The following is a 7746-nucleotide window of genomic DNA, read 5'->3' on the forward strand; positions in this document are numbered from 1 at the left end:
TGCAACTAAAATGTTGCTTTTAAGAAAATCTAGAACGAAAAATAATACTTCCTCTTAGAAAGGAGTTTTTAAGAGTTGGGGTATTGTTTTATTGCATTTTCTAGCACCTGTTGTAAACTGAATTGTTTTAAGGGGCACTTAATTTTTTTCTCTCATCGTGATCAGAGACATAGTGGCCTTAGTGCGTTTACGAGTATTTTACGATCGTGTTTTAAGTAAAGCATGAAGAAAGAAGCGTATAGCGCTAAAATTCAACTGTCCAATATAATTAGAACTATTAAGAGTGTACAAAAAATGTTTTATTACGTTTTCTTTTCTTCGAGACTACCTACGTAACATTGATTTTTTAATGGCTGTATGAAATGGTTATTAATGAGTACATGCTTATTTAAAATAAGGAAGGCTTAGATATATTTCTTAATAAATAGTAATGTTTGCACAACCCGAAGTGGTCTGTCTTACTTAAATTGATAATAAGCTATTTTGGTACCTTTTGCAAAGTGCAGATATATTTATACTACTTATAGTATTTCCTGTTTTCTTAACAATCTAGATAATGGATATACAGGGTTATTCATGTTATTCGACATGGAAGATTTTTAATAATAATTTTAAAAGTATCTTTAAAATTATTTTCAATATATACCGGTATATACCTTTAAAAGTATCTTTTAAAATTATTTTCAATATATACCGGTCGTCCCAAAAGTAAAAAACGTATCAAAGTTACATTTTTCAAAAGAAATACCTAGTATTTTACTTAATTTTTAGAATCTACATTGAAACTAAAAGATGTTGTTAAAATTGTTTTTGTAGGGGGTCTTCAAGGATTGTACTATTCTCCTGACACGACACTTGCATGAAATATGGGCAATTCTGCACCAAGAATGATAGTTGCCTATGTTGCCCAACTTCACGTTGGTCTAATGTAATATTGATCTTATTTTTCACTCACCTTTCGTAAAATGCGTAATTAGAAACAAAATCAATAAAGTCCATTGCCGTATGTTATGTAAACTTGTCCATTGTCTTATATTTTGAAGCACAATCTTCTTTATCCAAATTCCTATTCTGCTCTCGATTTGTTCCTCGATTAGTTGTAGGAAGTTGTACTCTTCTGTGTTAATTATTTCCACCAACACTCATTTGGAGATATACATGGGGGTATTTATATTTATATAAACATGGACAATTCTAAGTGGTAATAATGATTTTTGATATATTATGATTTTGATAGTGGAGGCTTATGAGTAGTTAAAGTAAATATTAAGAAAAACTGTCGGGATCCGTTCCTATTAATATTCAAGGAGTTCGGAGCAATTTCAAAAACAAACAGTCTAGCTTATATGATTCCTAGAACCGTCTAAAACTTCCAGTTGCCTCTAAACCAGTCCAGAACCATGGTTTTCAAACTGTTCAAAAACGATCAAATGCTCCTAAGGCAGTCTTAAAAAAATTAAAACGATTCCAAAACACTATGGAAACTCCAAAAGCTTTCAAAACAGTGTCTAGAAGCTTCCAAATGCTCCTGAAGCTGCATAGAGGGTTTCTAAAGCCTTTGAAACTGTTTAAAAGCTTCCGTATATATCTAGAGCCTAATTCTTGAAAGCAGGGAACGAAATTCTCAAGATAAGTGTTGATAGACGAAGCTGACAATGGCGGGTTCCTCTCACATTCTACAGATCTTTCTCTTGGTAACTGCCTTCCCTCTTTTTTGAACGTTTTAGAACGTTTAACAATTTCTAGAATCGTCTAAGCTTCCAAAACACTATAGAAACTCCAGAAGCTTACAAAACAGCTTTCAAATTCTTCTGAAGCAGCATAGAAGCTTCCAAAGGCTTTCGGAACAGTTTAAAAGTTTCCAAATGCTCATCAACTAGTCTAAAAGCTTTCAAAAGCTTTTAGAACGGTGTAAAAGCTTGTTACTGCAAACTGTTGTATCTACAACAAAGTTAGTTTAATCTTAAGTATAAATGAGCCTTATTATGATCACACTGTTAACACAGGCACAACTTAAAGAATAATAAGTAATCAGTATAATAATTAATATTACTGTTAATTATAATTAATATTACTGACCAATTTCAAAGCCGGAAAGGATCGTATACTATCCAGTTAAATTGGCACAATGGCCCACTCTGCGACGGTTAAGTCCATGTTTGGAAGAAAATGGAAGAAAATAGCTGCTCTAGTCGTCGCAGATCCAACCGATACATCATGCGATGTCAATGCAATTCAACTGCTCACCGAAATAATCGAAACAGCTAAATGTTCGTAATTTTTCATCCTTTTATCATCATTTTGGAAAATAAAAATGCAAACCTAATGTTGTAAGAAATGTTTTACTTTAAACTGAACCTAACCTAACCTAATGTTGTAAGAAATGTTTTACTTAAAACTTAATAATTACTTTTTTATTTATTTTTACTAAAACTAAATTTTTGAAGACATTTCGAAGATACAGGGCGTCAAAAATGACTAAATACTTTGCCGTCTCGATTATTTTTGTGAAGCAGTTTACAGTTATCTCAACAACAATGTGGAATGCGTAAATAGCATCAGTAGGGGTCTACCCTACAAAATCCAATACTAATACTAGTTTCACGCTAGAATAAAACGAAATACAAGAATATGGTCGTGTTTCCGTGGTCGTATTACGTGGCAAAATTTGATTTCCAACTTTTAATTTACGTTATGTTACAATTGCTTGGTAACAGCACTGTAAAGTCGAGTGACTAATCAAAATGCAAGTTTTAGTCACAGAATGTCCAAGATAACAGTTAATTTATTGTAATTATTACTAACATTTGGCTTTTGGTACCCTGAGAACCAGCAACGGCATTACGAACCACATACGTGAACAAAATTCGTTAATTAACCTCTTTTGAGTTATTCCGTTTCAAGTCAAAAATTTAAGCCACTTTAATCGATTATGCTTCGAGCTTTCCAATAATTGTTATTAATGCGCACTACCATTAATTGTATCGTCAATCTGCTTCTTTTCAGCAGCAAAATCAAACAACACCAAACCTGTTTACCGACCGTAAGTATACCTACAATAATTATATCAATAGTTGTTGTAATAACAAATTACATAACGCCTTGTCACACGCCTTGTCGCTAATTGATGCAGTGAATAATTATTATTATTGTTATTGGCTGAGATTATTAATATTATTTAAGTCGAGCAATAGTCTTTTCCAGGAAATGAGTTAATTATAACAATGTATACAATAATTTCAATGATGAGGCACAATTTTATTGACATTTGTTGCAAAATTCATTGCTGTAGAGAATCGAATTTGATAAAAGTTTCTTTTGAACATTTTTTTTGATATCTTTATATACAGAGAAGTAACGATATCCGATGAACTTGAATCAATATTGTCATGTCATGATTATATGCCTGATGAAGTAAACCAGCAGAAACACGTGTTGTCGGTTCATTTGCAGAATTAGTCATTTCATCACTTTCCTCATTTACTCTCTTGTTCCCTATCCCTTTTAGACGAGCATTTATAGCAAAATTAACAACAAGAACTATTCTCTATGGATCAAATTAGTAAAATATATCAGCAAGAATCGAATACACGTTACACGAAGACATGTTGACGATCGGTAGACAAAATGCGATATAAACAATGAATGCATTTCCTTCGCGTTGCCTTTGGTTAACGAACGACAAAAATATTCTGGTTTTGCAATAGATAGGCAAAGCGCTATTGTTGTTAGAAATAACAAGTTCAGCTCTCCCATCAAGTTCGTCTTTCCTTCGGCTTATCTGAAATCGCAGTGGTTTCATACGTCATTAAGTTTACGGGATTATACAATATTCGTGAAGTTTAAGAAGGAAAAGGAAGAATGGTAACATTAAAATGAGCCAGAAAGATGTAAAAATTTGAAAATCGAATTGATACTGTCTTGAAAATAAGGATTTTTTTTTCAAGAAAATAAAGAAAATTTATTTATTTAATTTATAGAAAAGGTACATTTTCGTAGGGATGTCAAGTGTTTACCATTATAGTTAGTTTTAGTAGGATTGTATGTAGTTATGAAGAAAATTAACAGTATTACTTGATGAACTTCAAAGGAGGTGAAAAAGGTGGTACGTGGAGGTAAAAGGTGGGAAAAAAGGTTTATTTTGTTTTTATGGTGGTTGATTGTCAGAGAGACTTTGAGAGAGCTTAAAAAAGTCAATTTTAAAAAAAGAGAAATTTGAGCAAAAATCAGACTATTGAAGATCAGGGGATCTTAGAAAGAAAGCCTTGTTTTGGATTTTTTTGAAGCACAGAGGGAGCTGCATGCAAGTTATCTACCTCTTACCTTTGAGATTAAAGAAAACAAAACCGTGTAAACAACTCTATGGTATCTTGAATTTTATTTGTGTATGTTCATTGTATTCTTCATACAGTTTTCCGGTAGTTTTTGTTTTTAAAAATTCTGCGTTTGTTTCTGTTTGGTGGTTTAAAACCAACAGGAATTTTATGTCAAATATTGTGCAGAATATAGTGTGTTGATGTTGTTCTTTAGAATTAGATGGACTGAATCGTTCAATTAGCACCCTACAAATCATTGTAGAATAAACCTATTACATAATCCAAACCGTGCTAAAAGACTGTCCAGGAAGACTATGCCACCGATTGTGTGTTTGTGGCAGTTTTTGCTTGTTTTCTATTTGCATTCGCGAGCTTAAATATCCGGTTTCGTATTATTGCTGCATAAGGTCCGCTGGCGCATTAAAACGTACAAATATTTGCCGACACGCATTAGCGGTATTTTGGTTCTTAAGATGCCTCCACATTGGTCAATATTTGTTTATGTGTTTCCAAATTAACGAACCACTGCGTAGGGACTTGGCATTTGTTCATAGACCAGACATAATCTCCAGTTAGGCGATACGTGCACGTCGAACGGCAGCATACTAAAGAACACTTACACCCACAATCATCTGTAGATTGTCGCCCCGCAAGAGATTTGTTGTGTATTCATTAGCACGGAAATTCGATGTTTAATTAAAAACACTGATATCTAATTAATGGAACTATTCGGGCTTCTGGCCTGGTGAAATATCTTATCAAAGAAGAATAATGTACCCTAAATGAAAACGAAGATTTCAGTTCAACAGGACAAAGGCGATTTGGATCATTTTAAGTTCAAGTCCGCTTGACGTCCTACGACTAATCAAATTTGTACGAAAGTTTTTATAAATAAATATTGAATTGTTTGAATCACAATGTCAAATCAAAATGCACTATAGTTTCCACAACGAAATATACTATTAAAAAACTAGTAAAACGTAAATAAGGTTATTGTCTACCATCTGGCATCAAAAAATCCAATACAATTCTACTTTTTTCGAGAAAAGTTCATTATAATTTTTCACTGGCTTTGGTTGTTGGTTCAAATTTTCAATATTTGTCATTATTGTCAAAATTTGCTCCTCGGACTTCTGTACTGAATCTGTACATATTCCTAATTCCTATTTCTCTGGTTGCTGCTGTCTTGTATGGCTTTCGACGAGTCTGTGGAAAATGTCTACTTTTTAGACTCCTAAAGCCAGATTCTTTTAGAGGCAGTATGATTGCTTTAATCCTAGATATTTAGTCCCTATATCCGGTTCGAAAAATCAGCTGGTGATGAGTCTATACACTACTGTCATTTTCTTAATTTTTTTTATTATGTATCATATCTGACTATTCACGCCATAATACAATTTTGAAATTATTCCGTAGTAAAACAAACGCACTGACATTGGTGTACCAACCACATTTGAGTTTCTGGTTTTCCTTGACGTTTCCAATCATTTTCCAAGTATTCCCTCCTCTAATATTACATTCCTTTGGTCCAGGATTTGTTGTCCAGCCGTGTCCACCTAAATAATTTTCAGGTTGAGGATTTGGTGACTCTGGTAGTCTTGGTACTCAAACAAAATTGTATCCCATTTAACAACTCATATTATTCCCAATGTTTGATGGCTCGTAGTTTTCCTCATTATTCACAAAAAAAGCTATAATCAACCTGCCAAACTAAACCGGTTTTACCGACTAAAATTGTCAATAAATTGAATCCACGCTCAATTAATAACTTATGCAAATTCGTTTGTTTCGCTGACACCAATTTAATGAGCCACGAATTACGACCTGCAAGTGTATGTATATTGTATTTAAATGACAATGGAACCCAAACAGGTGGACTCGCATACACCTATCCACATACATGTGACACAACGTAAAATTCGCGGTTAAAATTTCATCTCGTTTCATGTACGGATTAGTTGCACATAGTTTGCGTTTGAATGAAGATAAATTTAAGGTTAGCTCTGTAAATGGAGTGATATGTTTGTCTCATGCCCATTCAAGTAACCAGGTGCTCCGCCTAGTCTCGAAATATCGCCAGTAAATTATAGCGTTTTGGTCCATTAACGCATGTACAGATAAATAATGCACCATAGCCCACCGTATACGCTTAATAGTGCTTAGATAATGTTTATTGCCTACGCAAATTAATTTATTTATCGTTGTATTGTTCTTTGCTTGGTTGGTGGAAAAATGGCCTATTAAACTAAACAGTCATAATTTTGCTAGAAAAAAATCTAAGGATATAATAACAGGAAAAAAATAAAATAAAACTCTTAAAAAAAAATTATTATTCATTCAAGTAAACTTACTGGCCCTTAATATCTATTGAAAAAAGTGATTGTCTTACCGATTTATTAATATTCACCATAGATGTAAGGCATGGTTAAGTAGATTTTGTTCATACAGTTCAATTAATTATTTATTCAAAATTATTCCATCAATTGACCAAAAATGAACCAGGATAGATTGCCGCCAGCAAAAGTGGAGAAGGCGTGGTTTGCAAATGGTACTAAAATATAGAGCGCTACAAAGTTTGCTTAAAATTAAGAATCATTTCTTCCCCAATTTCCATATGTTATTGATAAGGCTGAACACTGACTTAACACAGCGCCTGATCTTTGTGAATTAAACGAAAAACCAAAATTAGGACAATGAAAGGACAAAACAAAAAAGAACAATGTTTCAATTAATAAATTTGGAAAGAACCATTTGGTGCACTCAACTTACACAATAATTACCCAGCGTTTTTTTGCTGAATGTCAAATTTTAAGCAAAGCAGGCCTGCCATCTAAAAAAAAATAATAGAATATAAAGGCATAGTACTTGATGACATGCCTCAATTTTTTACCTATTGTATGGACAACCAATACGTCTAATTTTGGAATATCTGCTGTTCTGTCTCATTTCAGGAAAACCAGACTCCTGTGCACCTTGAACTCTTTTGGCTTCTGAAATTACGATGAAAAATCTGCATAACAACATTTCAGTACTTTTCTGAAATAGAAAAAAAAATTTTCTTTGAATGTCAGGTACTGACAGCGTTGAAGGCTGAACATCGACAGCTTCATGCAAACAAACCGTTGAGATGTTACGAGAATTACACTATTGAATACATTAGAGACAAATGATTATTTGTCCCAAAGAACACTACAACAATATTCACTAAAATTCAACAAAAACAACCTAAGTATGGTTACTTTACTTTAGCAGGTGAAACAGAGTAACCAATTAGCAACAATGAAATACGATAATTCACCAGAAAGCTAAGTAACTACTTGTGGAAAAGCAGCCAGAAGTAATAAGAAATGACTGTTTACCCTGTTAGAACATCAAAAATGATCTTCCTATAAAAAACAAAATTATAATACATTTCCTCTCACAAAGAAGA

General features: G+C 33.1%; 1 long non-coding RNA gene across 1 annotated transcript; it reads right to left on the minus strand.

Moving 5' to 3' along the window:
• Positions 1-6696: 6696 nt before the first annotated feature.
• Positions 6697-7463, minus strand: LOC145728507 (uncharacterized). Its single transcript, XR_014178099.1, has 2 exons — positions 7207-7463; positions 6697-7146 (listed from the first exon to the last, which is right to left on the minus strand). It is a non-coding gene; the product is annotated as an uncharacterized LOC145728507 (long non-coding RNA).
• Between the last annotated feature and the right edge of the window lie 283 nt (positions 7464-7746).

Source organism: Ips typographus, linkage group LG4 (assembly GCF_016097725.1).
Source record: "Ips typographus isolate SLU linkage group LG4, UJ_Ityp_2.0, whole genome shotgun sequence".
Taxonomy (NCBI): Eukaryota; Metazoa; Arthropoda; class Insecta; order Coleoptera; family Curculionidae; genus Ips; species Ips typographus.